This window comes from Catharus ustulatus, chromosome 26 (genome assembly GCF_009819885.2).
Source record: "Catharus ustulatus isolate bCatUst1 chromosome 26, bCatUst1.pri.v2, whole genome shotgun sequence".
NCBI classification, from domain to species: domain Eukaryota; kingdom Metazoa; phylum Chordata; class Aves; order Passeriformes; family Turdidae; genus Catharus; species Catharus ustulatus.
Window position 1 is genome coordinate 1,367,261 of NC_046246.1, and position 13,190 is coordinate 1,380,450.

A 13,190-nucleotide genomic window follows, 5' to 3' on the forward strand; every position below is an offset into this window, starting at 1 on the left:
TCCCGGATCCCGGAGATTCCGGTGCCAGGAGCATCCTCCCTCCCTCCGTCCCTCCTTCCCTCCCTCTCTCCCGGCACGTAGGGCCCGGGCAGATGGGAAACCCTCGGGAGGGCCCCCAAGGCAGCGCTGTGGGAAGCCCAGGCTGTCCCCACGGCTGCTGTACCCAGTGTACCCTGTGTCCCCACGGCTGCTGTGTCCCCACGGCTGCTGTGTCCCCACGGCTGCTGTGTCCCCGCTCCTCCGCGGGGTCCCCTCGGCAGCCCCGCCCCACAGCTGCCTTGTTTTTCCCTTTTCCCCCCCTCTTTTCTTGCGCCCATCTCCCTGTAACAACCAGGACTTTTCACGAGCCGCCTCCCTCCCCCTCTTCTCCTCCCTGACTCATTCCCTGTGTCCTTGCAGCGGGATGTGCCGGTCCCCACGTCCCGGGGCAGGGGACAGCGAGGGACTGAATGAGCACAGTGAACATTTCCTGCCCTTGGCTGCTAATTCCAGCAGGGAATTTCAGTGCCAGGCACAAACAACTCATCTCCAAAGGGCTCAGAGGCAGAAATTGCCCATTCCTTAGCAGTGGGGTTTTCATGGAGTATCGTGGATGGGCTGGATGAGCTTTTCCAGGCTCAGGGATTCCGTGATGGATGCAGCTGAGATGTGGCAGTGAGGACAGGCTGGTCGGGGGCTGCTCCAACACCACCCAGCTGTCCCCGCTGGTGTCTGGGGAGGGGACAGGGTGGGGTCCCTGCTGGGCTGGGAGAGGGTTCGGTGCCTGCAGGGATGGAGGTGACTCAGGAGCCCCGGGGTTTGGTGCCTGCAGGGATGGAGGTGGCCCCAGGAGCCCCGGGGTTTGTCCCCAAGTGGCAGCAGTGCTGTCACTTGGCAGACACCTGTGCCAGCCTTTCCCCACCCCTCTCAGTGACCTGCAAAGCCCCTAAAGCAAAAGCTCCTGGTGGCTGCCAGTCCTGTCCCCAGAGGCCTCTGGGGACAGTTGTACTCCAGAAAAAAAAGTGGGGAACGAAAGTTCCCTGCCCCTTCCATCCACTCCCCTTCCCATCCACATCCCTTTGGCTAAAAGGACACAGTGACCCCCAAATCAGTCACGGACCCCTCTTTAAGCCTCACACCCCAACTCACCCCTAATCCCATCATGCTCCCACCAGCCCAGCCACCTTAAGGGGTGTCTGTGCCTCATTAAAGGGAGTTGAAGAGCCTGGAGAAGTGGCCATTGTCACAGAGGGACCCAGCCCGGTGACAAACTGGAATTTGTGGCACCAAAGGCATGCTGGACACCCTTCACTGTGGTGTGGCTCAGCCTGGAGGGGTGGGAATGCACCAAACCCTTCACTGAACGTGTGGGGTCATTGCTGCACAGGGCTCCAGTCCCATCCCGACCTCTGAATCAGAAAAAAATAGAATGAAAAAAAATCACAGAATCAATCACAGAATCACAGAGTCACAGAATCACAGAAGGGTTTGGGTTGGGATGGATCTTAAATCCTATCCCAGTCCACTCCTGCCATGGCAGGGACACCTCCCACTGTCCCAGGTGCTCCCAGCCCCAATGTCCAGCCTGGCCTTGGGCACTGCCAGGGATCCAGGGGCAGCCACAGCTGCTCTGGCAATTCCATGGCAGCCCCTGCCCACCCTGCCAGGGAACAATTCCTTGCCAAGATCCCATCCAGCCCTGCCCTGTGGCAGTGGGAGCCATTCCCTGGGTCCTGTCCCTCCCTGCCTTGTCCCCAGTCCCTCTGCAGCTCTCCTGGAGCCCCTTCAGGCCCTGCAAGGGGCTCTGAGCTCTGCCTGGAGCCTTCTCCTCTCCAGGTGTCACCCCCAGCTCTCCCAGCCTGGCTTCCTGGAGCAGCTCCCTCGCAGGGACGTTTCCCAGAGCAAAGCAGGATTTGGAGACAAATACGGTGGGGTGGGGCAGGAATGCGGATGGATCCCTGTGCATTTGGGTCAACAAATGTCCCTTTGTGCACTGACACCCTCACCGGGGCTCTGGAGAGGGCAGACTCTGGGCTGTGCCCTGCTGGGTGTGGGGAGGACAGTCCTTGGTGCCACCGCAGTCGCTGCTCCTGCGAGGCTGCAGCCGGGATTTGCAGGATTTCAGGGCTCAGGCACCAAAGGGCTGGAGCATTTACAAGCTTCGTTTTGTTGCTTCTGGTGGAAAAAGCTGGGAATTGAGGAGAGCCGAGTGCTGGCTGTCCCCTGGCCGGGGTGCCCCCAGCTGCCACCCCCGACCCCCAGCAGAGGTGCCCAGGGTCCCTCTGGGTGACCCGGCTGCTGCTGGTGCCAGCCTGGCCCCTCTCCCTCGGTGCCACATCGCTTTTTTCCTCCCGGATTTCGGGGGAGGAGAACTCTCTGCCAAATTGCTTCAACCTGTGCAAACAGAGATTTGTGTGAGATTCCAGCAAAGCCCCCGAACCTCCCCTGCTGGGGCCCAGCCCGAGGGATGCCCGAGGCCACCGGCGCTGCAGGAGCTGAGTGACAGCAGCAGGGTGACACCGTCAGTGTCCCAGCCTCCATCCCCTTCTGCTGCAGCCCCGGGCAGGGCTCTGGGGGTGCTGGAGGTGCCTCCCCACCCACGGCGAACCATCTGGGGCTGCATGAGTGAGGCTCAGCTGACGGCGAGCAGCGACCGTGGGCGCGGGGCTCGGCTGCGCATCCCCCGCTGCCACTGCGGCTGCTGGCGCTGGGAAAGGAGCAGAAACACCTTTTCCCAGGAGACAAGGGCTGAGGAGAAGGTAGGGGAAGGTGAATGTTTCAGAGAGGGGCCTGAGCAGGGACAGGAATCTGCTGGAAGAGAATCCTCGTGCTCGAGGTGCCCGGGTCCTGTCCCCGCGGCTCCCCGGGGGCAGCAGCTGCTCAGGCAGCTCCCCCGTTCTCACAGCCCTGCGCTGTGGATGTCACGGGGATATCAAAAATAAATGAGCAGCTCTGGCTCTGCAGCCTGGATGTGGCTGTGGTCACATTCCATCCCTCCGGCCACGGCGGGGCCGATCCGGCACAGCCAGCGGGAGCATCCCCCGCCTGGGAGGGAGCACCCTGAGCACACCCACCCGCACCTGCACCTACACCCTGATCACACCCACAGCCACACCCTGAGCACACCCACAGCCACACCCTGAGCACACCCACAGCCACACCCTGAGCACACCCACACCCTGAGCACACCCAGACCCACACCCGCACCCACGGGCAGCGGTTCCCCGGCTGCAGCAGCTTCTGGAGCGTGCCCGGGTCACACCAGGGCTGCAGCAGGCTCAGGACGGGCGGGTCCCCCTCTGTGCTGTCCTGGGTGCAGGGTGACCCCAAATCACTCCTGACAGACCTTTCCCTCTCTGGGCATTAAATTCTGCGGAGCAGAGTGAAATTCCTGCAGCCCCGGGGAAGCTGCATCCCCCTCAGGCCAGCCCTGTGCTGCTGGAGCTGTGTCCCTCCCTGCAGGGAGCATTCCCAGCTCTGGGTGCCTGTGCCGTGTCCCCAGCACCCATCGTGGAGCAGCCTGGTGCGTTCCTGTGAGTTCCAGTGATGTTGCTGTTTGCAGAGCCCCCAGCCCCGTTTGTCTCCTGATCAGATCTGACTCACGCCCAGCGTGTGATCGGCTCCAACACCAGCGCTGCTGCTCCCGAGCTCCAGCAGCTCCTTGTGAGCTCTGGGATCTTGGCAAGGAATTGTTCCCTGGCAGGGTGGGCAGGGGCTGCCATGGAATTGCCAGAGCAGCTGTGGCTGCCCCTGGATCCCTGGCAGTGCCTAAGGCCAGGCTGGACATTGGGGCTGGGAGCACCTGGGACAGTGGGAGCTGTCCCTGCCCATGGCAGGGGATAGAAAGGGATGGGATTTCAGGTCCCTTCCAACCCCAAACCCTTCTGTGAATCCATGGCTCTTTTCCAAAGGCACAGTCTCAGTGAAACAAATCACAAGATCCAGCCCCAGAAGGAACCTCCTGGAGCTCTGAGCAGCAGCCACAGAGCAGCAGTACCCAGATCCAATATTCCTGCTCAGCATTGTTTGTAAGTGAGGATGAGATGGATTCTAATATGATTTTGAAAAATGATGTAAGTGGGTAGGAAGGATTGCTGAAGCTTATCTTGAACTGTGGACACTGGGAAAGGAGCGTGGATGTGGCCACAGCTGAGCTATTCCCCTTCCCAAGAACCTCTGAATCCCTGAGCTGTTCCCAGGAACACCCCAAATCCATGAGCTGTTCCAGGAACTCCCTGAATCCCTCAGGAGATTTCCTTTGGCTGGACTGTCCATCCTGATGGCACAAGGACAACCTGCCAGGCTTTCCTATGGTCTATCTCAAGTTGAAATCAAAATAATTTCAGTATTTTGCCCTTTTTCTTTTGCTTCCGAGGAAATCTGGCTGCAGGATCTTTGTTCCCCACCTATTTCCATGTTCTGAAGCACTTGGAATATAAAAATGGAGTGTGAATCATATCCTTGCTTTAAATAAAGCTCCTTCCATCCTTAAGGATGTGTTTGTCACTGATTGTGTGACTCCTGTGATTGAGCAGTGCTTAGAAGGAATAAAGCAGCCAATAATTATCCTGAAATTCCACCAAGGAGTGCTTTATTGAGGAAAAGATAATGACAGAGGTGATGTTTGAGAGGAAGAAATAAAATTTTTTATTAAATAAAATTATAGAGCTGGGAAATAAAGACTGGATTTGAACCACAGCTCAGAGTTGGCCATGGGCAGTGGTACACGTGGAAAAACCAATTTTTCCTCTCTAGCTACTTAATCTAAAGATGTTTGTGAGTCACCCCTGCCTCCCTTCCATCCTCTCCCAGCAGAGCTGTCATGGCACTGTCACAGCGGGACAATAAAAGTCATCTCCTCATCTGCCAGGGTGATGGATTGGGGAAATGATTTGTGAAAAATGGAAATATTACCTTTCCCTGCTGCAGGTGCCACCTTCACCTCATTCTTTTCCTGCTTTTCCTTTGGAATGCTGGGCTGGGAGTCGCTGGAGGGGCTGGGTGACCCCTCACACTGTGACCCCTCACACTGTGGGCTTTGGTGGTTTTTTTTCTCCACTCCAAAATGTCCCAACCCTTTCCAGGCAGTGAAAGGTTTGGAGAGCTGGTCCTGGGGTCAGGGCAGTTTCTCCAGTGCCTGTGGGGTGCAGGGCTCAGCTTCACCACGTTCATGGATCCTCTGGGATCCGAGTTCTGGGAATCACAGTTACAGGAGACCCTTCTGTACCATGCTCTGATGGGCAGAGCCTGTTTTTTCCTTTCACTTTCCCATTTTATCCTGAGAATTCCCTTCTTTGAGCTATTCCTGGCCCCTCTCTCCTCCTGAGGGTGAAGAAATCAGGCAGAGAAGGGGGATTTTGGTGGCACAGCTCCTACATTGTTTTGGGACTGACAGTTCCTTTATCCAGGGAAAAAGTGGAGTCACCATCCCTGGAGATGTTCAAAACCCGAGCAGACACTTCATGCCATGGTTGAGAGGGATGGTGGGATTCAAAGGTTGGACTTGATAATCTTGGAATGTCTTCTCCAACCTTGATGCGATTTTGAATGATCTGAGCCAGGAAGAGGCTGGAACACTCCAGAACTTCCCCTAAAGTATTCTGTCCCACCACATCCTCTAAAGCTTTAGGACATGCAGGAATTCATTATACCCCAAATACCCCTCCTTTCACATTCCCAGAGAAATCTGATTTGCTCCCATTGTTTTGAAGGCCCAGTGTGGAGGACACCCAGCCATGGATGTTCAGCACAGCCTGGGAGAACTGGTTGGAATAGGAATTGGAATTCCAGCAATCCTGAGAGGGATTGACCACGGACACTGCTGGGGAAGGAGCAGCCTGGATGTCTCCTCACACCTCCTGGGGACAGGTGGAAGGTGCTCCATGGCACACTGAGTGTCCCAGACACCAATTCCATGAGTGTCCCTTGGGAGAAGTTAAAAACAACCCCAAGAAATGTGTGCCTGCAAATGGAATGTGCTGGAAACAGCTGGAGCAGTGAGAAATGCCCCTGGCCCAGGGGCTGGGGGTGGCAGAGAGAATCCAAGGGAGTCTGGGGTGGGTTCCTGGGAAGGAGAGGTCATGGGGACCCTGGAGAGAGCAGTGCAAACACAGCCACGAATGTGGACACACAGACGTGGACATGGATACACAGCCATGGACATGGACACACAGCCATGGACATGGACATACATCCATAAACATGGACACACATCCATGGATATGGACACACAGCCATGGACATGGACACACAGCCATGGACATGGACAAACATCCATAAACATGGACACACATCCATGGACACAGACATACAGCCATGGACATGGACAAACATACATGGACACACATTCATAAACATGGATACACATCCATGGACATGCATACACAGCTATGGACACAGACACACATTCATGGATATGGACACACAGTCATGGACATGGACACACATCCATGGACATGGATAAACAGCCATGGACATGCACATACATCCATGGACATGGGCACACAGAAATGGACACAGACACACATCCATGGACATTGACACACAGCCATGAGCATGGACACACATCCATGGACACAGACACACATCCAGGGACATGGACACACTGCCACAGACATGGATAAATGCCATGGACATGCACATACATCCAGGGACATGCACATACATCCATGGACATGGGCACACAGAAATGGACACAGACACACATCCATGGACATTGACACACAGCCATGAGCATGGACACACATCCATGGACACAGACACACATCCAGGGACATGGACACACTGCCACAGACATGGATAAATGCCATGGACATGCACATACATCCAGGGACATGCACATACATCCATGGACATGGGCACACAGAAATGGACACAGACACACATCCATGGACATTGACACACAGCCATGAGCATGGACACACATCCATGGACACAGACACACATCCAGGGACATGGACACACTGCCACAGACATGGATAAATGCCATGGACATGCACACACATCCAGGGACATGGACATGGACACACATCCATGGACACACATCTATGGACACCGACACACAGCCATGAACACTGACACACATCCATAAATGTGGACACACATCCATAAATGTGGACACACATCCATAAATGTGGACACACATCCATAAATCCGGACACACACATGGATGTGGACAGTTGTGCATGGATATAAAGTGAGCAGCCTGTCACCAGGAACCCACCAGGAACCTTCTTCCAGCAGCTCACACATGGACACTGGCAAGGGACGAGTGACCCATGGGTGGATGTGTGGAAAGCCTCCAGACATGGAAAAGGCACCAACAGGGCCCTGATTTGGAGCATCTCCAGGAGCTGGCAGGACACGGGAAGGGATGCTGTGCTCCACCTCTGGGACAAACTTGCTGAGACCCAGCTGTTGGTGTTGCCAGTGCCATGGCTCCTTCCCAGGCCTCCTCCTTCCTTCCAGGCTATGGGGTTGCTCCAGGAGATCTCCTTTTCATCCATGTCCATGCTCCTGAGTTCTCCAGACACTTTTCCCCTCCCTCTCCCTCTCCCCTGGGCAGCTCAGCAGCCCTGTGGTGAGGGTGACAGCCAGGTTGTCCCAGACACTGTGCAGATGACTCTCAGGACAGGACCAACAAGGCCAATAACTGTCCATAAATCAGCAAAACTGAATTAATTTTATCTCAGGCAATTTTGGGAAGCAGTTCTGGAACCTCCACTGCTGCTCAGTGGTGAGGAAAAGCTTTGGGGTCTTGGGGAAGGTGAGAGGCTCATGGCTGGAGGTCTCAGACACCCTCTAGGGATGGGGACAGTCCTGCTCCTGTGGGAGGAGGCACTGCAGCACCTTCATGCCCCAAACCAGGGCAGATCTCTCTAAAAATCCTCGTTCTCCCCAGGTCAGTGGGAAGGAGCTGTGGGATGGGAATGGCCCCTCCCTGTTCTCAGACTCTGCAGCAGACTCTGCTCCTGCACAGAAAATGGGGACAAACCATGGATTTGAGGGACTTCTTTCACCTTCCCATTCCCTGTCAGCAGCCCTGAATAGAAAATGTGTCAGGAAACAACCTTGGTTATGCACAGGGTCCCTATAAAGGTGATTTTGCTCTGTCATGTGCCACAGGCACCCTCATTTCAGTCACCCTGGGCCAAACTCCCCCGTGGAAAGGACAGGGAAGAAAGCACAGAGCTGTTTTCCCAGAAGAGGAACCGACAGCTCGCTGTGTCTCTCCACAGTCCATCTCCACATTTATCTTGCTCTCCCCATCCTGCTCTTCCCACGTGCAATCTGCTGCTCCAGAGCACTCCGGGTTTCCATGAAGCCCCTGGGGCGATGGGGAGGGAGCTGCTCTGCTTTGGGAGCTGCTTTTAGAGCTGGGTTCAAATCTCTGCTGCTCCTTTTCCCTTCCCAACTCGCCCCAGTCTCCAGGGAGATCAGGGGAACCTTTCCAACAGGAGAGGAATTTTCCACCTAAACACTTTCCTGACCTGAAATCACTTCTTATCTTCCCAGCAGAAAACATTATTTCCATAGAAGGTGCCTTTTTCCTCAGCAAATAAAAGCCTTGAGCTCAGCTCCCAGAAAAGAGAGGTTTAATCCTGAATGCTGAGCACCAAAGATGGGTTTCTTGAAAATAAAGTTCCCCAAGATCTCTCCTGAGGGGCCCATCCTGGGAGTTTCCAACCCCCCAGTGAAGGCTGGGAGCCAGCAGCACATCAGCTCCCTGCAGAGCTGCTCAGCTCCTTCAAACCACCAGCACAGAGCTGGAGAGCCAAGGAACCCTCCTGAGCCAGCCAGACTTGGCTGCCAGAGGGGGCTGAACTCATTCCTGGTGATGCTGTTGGCAGCTCTGCTTCCCTGGGATCTGTGGATCCAGCTCTGGAAAGGCTGGGGCTGCCTAATGGCAAACACATGGCCTTCCCTTCCCTTCCCTTCCCTTCCCTTCCCTTCCCTTCCCTTCCCTTCCCTTCCCTTCCCTTCCCTTCCCTTCCCTTCCCTTCCCTTCCCTTCCCTTCCCTTCCCTTCCCTTCCCTTCCCTTCCCTTCCCTTCCCTTCCCTTCCCTTCCCTTCCCTTCCCTTCCCTTCCCTTCCCTTCCCAGCTCAGGGCAGGGCAGGGATGGACACTCAGGGCAGGGATGGACACTCAGGACAGGGATGGAGCTCAGGACAGGGATGGATACTCAGAACAGGGATGGAGCTCAGGGCAGGGATGGACACTCAGGGCAGGGATGGAGCTCAGGGCAGGGATGGACACTCAGGACAGGGATGGACACTCAGGACAGGGATGGACACTCAGGGCAGGGATGGACACTCAGGATAGGGATGGACACTCAGGGCAGGGATGGACACTCAGGACAGGGATGGACACTCAGGACAGGGATGCTCCATCCTCTCCTCTGCTCCAGCAGCTCAGCCCAGCAGGACCAGCTGTCCCTGCTTGGCAGCAAATCCAGGATTCTGGGCTAAAAGGAGCCTTTTCCAGGCCAGATGGAGGCAGGGATGGTGGCTTGTGGTGCTGGGGGCTGCCAGCAATGGCAGGGAAAAGCCTGGAGAGGGAAAACTGGAAGGTTTCCCTGTGGGTTGAGTCCCCTGCTATCCCCACCTTCAGTCAGGCCAGGCCTTGGAGCAGGGGTGTCCTGGGAGCAGCTGGAAGGGTTTTCCTTGCACATGGACATCTGCAGGGCCCCATTTGTGCCCACAGCCACAAAGACTGGAAGATTTCCAGGAAATCTGTTCCTACCCCAAGGAGAGCCTTGAAAAACCCCCGAGGAGCTGTGGGGGGGCTGGTGGAGCAACTGGGGCCAGCCAAGAGGGAAAACTGAGGTGTGAAACCAGGCCATGGCTTCCAGACGAGCCCTGGCAGCATTCATGGGTTGGTTTTTTTGTGGATACAGCAGGGAGGTTGATATTGTTAAACCCTTCCAGTGTGCAGTGATGACAATGACCATTTCTGGAATAAAAAGAAATGTATTTGCCCAATCCTCTGTCCCCTGGTACCTCCCAGCATGAGCTGCTGGGTTGCAGATGCCTCATCCTGCAGAGCCAAATCCTCCTGGCAGAAGATCTGTGACCCCAGGGACAACATTCCCTGAGGAGCCCCTCAAAGCCCCAAATCCCAAATCCATCTGCACAATGCTTTGTGTCCATGGTTGGAATAATAAAATCATTAAAGTCAGAAAATCCCTCTGAGATCACCGAGTCCAGCTGTTAACCCAGCACTGCCAAGCCCAGAATCTCCAATCCTGGGCTCAGTTTGGGTCCCTCAGGACAAGAAGGACCTGGAGGGGCTGGAGCGAGTCCAGGGCAGGGAATGGAGCTGGGAGGGGGCTGGAGCCCCAGGAGAGGCTGAGGGAGCTGGAAAGGGGCTCAGCCTGGAGAAAAGGAGGCTCAGGGGGCCCTTGTGGCTCTGCACAACTCCCTGACAGGAGGGGACAGCCGGGGGGGTCGGGCTGTGCTCCAGGAACAGGGACAGGAGCAGAGGGAACGGCCTCAGGCTGGGCAGGGCAGGCTCAGGGTGGGCACCAGCAGGAATTTCCCCATGGAAAGGGTGCTCAGGGATTGGAACTGCCCAGGGAGGTTTGGAGTCCCCATCCCTGGGGACGTCCAAGCAATTCCTGGATGTGGCACTGAGAGCTCTGGGCTGGGGGCAAGGAGGTGTCAGATCACAGACTGGATGTGATGGTCCCAAAGGTCTTTCCCAGCCCAGCTGACTCAGGGATTCTGTGATTCTGTGAGGTCCCTGCTGGCAGCAGCTGCCTGAGGCAAAGCTGAGAGACAGCCTGGGCTTTGCTTCCCGACATGGAACACGCTGTGCAAGACAGATCCTGGAGGGACTGAGGTTCACACATTCCCAAAGAAGTTTGGGTGGAAGATCCAAGTGAGATGACACTTTAACTGGAAATAACAGCAGCAGAGAAATCAACAAACTCCAGGCCTTGGAGCTGTTCCTTCATTTCCATCAAATCCAGAGTGTTCCTCTGAAACTGTCTGGAGCACAGCATTGTTTTTTTTTATCCCAGAAGACACCACCAGCAGTTTCTGGTTCAAATTATGAGGTAATAAAACAAACCCCACCATGCTGCTGTTTGTTACTAATTATGGGACTTATGTTTTGGTGTCAGCAGCTCCCAGCTTCAATGCACTGGCAGCAATAACAATCCAAAAGCAATTCAGGTCGGATTTTACAAGCCTTTAAACACATTATCTCTGATTCCAGTCAAATCATCACTCCTGGATGATATTCCTATAAGACACGGTCAGCAGATGTTCCTGACTGTAAATCCAGCTGTTTTCTCTACTGATGTATGGACAGATGTGACTTTATCTTGTCTCATGTCCAGGGGTGGAATTCTGATTTTGGGAGGCAGGATGGCAGCAGGGTATTTCAACAGGAGGTAAGAAATGGCTGATCTCATCTGATGGGAGTGGTGGCACTGGATGTTTCAAGGAGGAAATGCCCTGGAGCCCCCAGGCACCCAAGGTGGCTTTAGGAGGGGTCACAGAGCCCTGCTGGACACTGGACATGGCTCAGAAGGGCCAGATTCTGATGTCTTTAGGGAATTACAAAATTATCAAGGTTGGAAAAGACCTCTGAGATCATTGAGTCCAACCTCTAACCCAGCACTGCCAAAGCCAGCACTGACTGTGTCCCCTAGTGCCACAAATCCCTCCATGGGGACTCCACCCCTGCCCTGGGCATTTGTGCCAAGGCTGGACAACCCTTTCCATGAGGAACTGTTCCCAAAATCCACCCTGAGCCTGCCCTGCCCAGCCTGAGGCCGTTCCCTCTGCTCCTGTCCCTGTTCCTGGAGCACAGCCCGACCCCCCCGGCTGTCCCCTCCTGGCAGGGAGTTGTGCAGAGCCACAAGGGCCCCCCTGAGCCTCCTTTTCTCCAGGCTGAGCCCCTTTCCAGCTCCCTCAGCCTCTCCTGGAGCTCCAGCCCCTTCCCAGCTCCCTCAGCAGCTCCTCTCAGGACTGCAGCACATCCCAGCAGTGTGAGCTGAAAACAGCCCCGTGGATCCCAGAATTCTGGAATGGTTTGGGTTGGAAGGGACCTTAAATCCCTTCCAGCCCCCCCACCATGGGCAGGGACACCTTGCACTATCCCAGGTGGCTCCAGGCCCCGTCCAGCCTGGCCTTGGACATTTCCAGGGGTGTTGAAGATGTGAAAGAACTCATCTGACTGCTGCTGATCACAGGGAAAAGCAGCACTCCTGGAGGCAGTGAGGGCTGGGATAGCACAGCTGGAAAGAGTCACCTGGAGGAGGAATATCTCATTTGAGCAGTTTCCCAAGTTGCCAGAAGGATTCAATATCTGGAGTCACATCAGGACAGCAGCCCTGGCTATGGAGGCAGCTTTATTTGCAGCTCCAGCAGGAAACTTCCACTTTAGCACTGCTGATCTCACTGCTGCTCCCCTCACCCGCAGGATACGGAGTGTCAGACTGGAGGTGTTTGCAGATGAGAGATAACAACTGTCGGAAGATTAAATTAGGAGTGCTTAGAAAGTGTTCTCGGGGCTGCAGAGCCAAGGCAGCTGTGCCTGCCACACCTGGGGAGCGCAGTGGGAGCTGATAAAATCTTGCTGTTTCACCCAGCAACAGGTCCTGGAGGGAAATTGTCACCTGGCCAGGGAGGAGGAAGCAGCCCTTGGAGCCAGGAGAAAGCAGAGACAGGTTTCAAGAGGCACAGAGGCCTTTGATGTGTGTTTGCAGTGTGTGTGCCAACAGCTGTGCTCCCAAAAAAAGCTGTGCTCCCAAAAAAAGCTGTGCTCCCTTGTGTTTGTTTGGATCTGTCAGGTCAGGAGGAGATGACTGGGACTGAGGAGGCCTTGATGCTCTGCTGGGTTCCCCATCCCCAAACCAGGTGGGTACAGGGAGGAACTGCCCACAAAGAAACAGATGCAAAGCAAAGCAAACAAACCCCTCGTGGTTTCTCTCACAGGCTGGAGAACCAGCAGGAAATTCTGCTCCTGCCCTGAGCTCGTCCCCCAGCGTGGGCAGCAGGGGGCCAGAGGGGATCCCCTTGGCCCCACTCGGGTGAATCCCCTGAGCTGCCCCAGCCCTGCCTCGGCAGAGGAGCTGCAGAGAGCCCAGAGGAGCCCACGGAGCTGCTGCAGGGCTGGGAGCAGAGTTTGGGCTCCCAGAGCTCCCAGAGACCCTTTCCAGCCTCCTCCTCCTCCCCCTTCCCGAGCAATCCAGGCCAGATCC